The sequence below is a fragment of the Egretta garzetta genome, unplaced genomic scaffold (assembly GCF_000687185.1).
Source record: "Egretta garzetta isolate BGI_Z169 unplaced genomic scaffold, ASM68718v1 scaffold39, whole genome shotgun sequence".
NCBI lineage: Eukaryota > Metazoa > Chordata > Aves > Pelecaniformes > Ardeidae > Egretta > Egretta garzetta.
Genome location: NW_009260945.1, coordinates 432,950 through 434,890, shown reverse-complemented (window position 1 = coordinate 434,890; position 1,941 = coordinate 432,950).

Sequence of the window (1,941 nt, the reverse complement as noted above, 5' to 3'; positions counted from 1 at the left end):
GGATCAACAGTGCTAAGTCCTCAGCCCTATGAGGGAGTGTAGCACACCAGAGGTGGTTATTGCAGGGTCCCACCCAGCCGGGGCTGTCTCACAAATCACTCACACAGCTGCACATTTCAGTACACAGTTAAATGTGGAAAAGGCTGTCATTCCAACTAGCACGCCAGAAGCTGAAATGTGAGCTGTCAGAGAGGAAAACAAGGAGCTTTGCAAGGGTCTAGTTCAAGATTTAATCTGTCATTTAGAACTAACCCTAAGTTCAGGGTTGATCCATATTTTATCCCAGTAATATTGGGGCATCAATATAAGCTAATTAAGGGCAGGCAGCTGAATCAATAACTGCCTCCAGTTAGTTTTTTCTCTTTGTCCCTTCTCAGAGGTTGTAAAATTGCACATGAAGCTGATCCTGAACCACTGCAGCTTGTACCCTGACATATTAAACTAGTGCTGATTTTGGGTTAGCTCAGTGAGGGAGCTGTAAACCCCTGGAGTTGTTTCATGTGGGGCTTAGCTGTTCCACGGGCTCTGAGAAAGGCAGAGCCAGCAGCTGGGGTCAGCAAGCATTTCAGTGTGCGTGTTTAAGGACTCAGTACCAGAATGTATTTGTTCCTGCTCCTAGGAACTTGAATTTTCTAACACAGGCTTTCTTTTCTTTCTGTGAAATGAGTCTGACAGAAAAAGATTTGTACTCTACTAAGGCAAGCACACAACTCACTAGAAATGGAGGTATAAAGAAAACACAGGTTTGGTATTCTGAGAGTTCTTGGCCAAGAGCCTGGGTAAAAACCTGTGCTTTTTGGAGTATGCCATGTTATGTCCTTTTAAGAACAGACTGCAACTCTGTTTTGCAAGCTTCATTCCCCTCATTCAGTAGTCTCTTTGAGCATTTTACTAGTCTGCAAGTAGCTCGGCTCGACTTCACTCCTAAAACCTGAATCACAAAGCTGTCCTTGCAGCTGCCGTGAGAGACCACAAGGGCATAGGGGCTTATTTGTCTAGAGTACCTGAGAAATAGGTTTCACACTTATGACTAATCTATAGCAACTGAGGAAGCAAGTTTAACTTCTTGTATACATGCGTGGGCAGGAGAGTCAGAGAAAAGTCAAAATATCTTGCTGAGAAGACGTAAACTCCCAGTGCTACTGTGAGGAAGCAGGAAATGGAACCACGTAGGAGGCCTAGAGCCTCACTGAAGTGAGTACCTGGTCTGTGTATGGTCTTGAAACCAGCATTGCAACATCATTTCGTGTTGTAATTTTTCTTTTACTAGCATAGCTATAGTAATACAACACAGCCCAGAGAGTGGTAATACAACCCTATACACCTATGTATACATGTAATTTTTCCTGAGACAAATTATTCTTCTTTCTATATCAGAATGTGCTATACAAGTACAAAAAGCCTCATACCTTCATAGCTGCATCCAGACTAAGATGGGATTGCACTTTTTTTATTTACATCAATATAGTAGAACTTCTGCAGACAGACAAAATTGTAGTTTCTTAGTTCAAAGCACTCTTGAAGTGTTTTGTTTGATAAGAAACATCTTGCAAGGGCAATAGCTGCTGTACTGTGCAGGCACCTGGTTTTGTGGCTCCCATCTCCCCACCTCATTCCGTTTGCTTTCAGACAACTGAACCATTCAGAGCATAAGCATCCTTTGGTAAAAGGTTTATTTCAGTTTCTCCACAGAGGCTCTTCAAGGCAAAAAGTCTATTCCCCTCAGAGACAGTTCTACCTTTATATGCTCCTGTAAACTGGCTCAGAAAAACTCTTCATACAGTTGTTTTTTCCTCTCCATTCTCAGCCATCACTGGGTTTGTGGAAAGAACATGCAATTGGGCACAGGGTATGAGAAGTCGGTGTGAGATGAGGACTGGATGCTGGGCGGAGATCCTGAAATAGGTCTGGCTGCAGAAGCCATTTCCTGGTGTGTGGAGT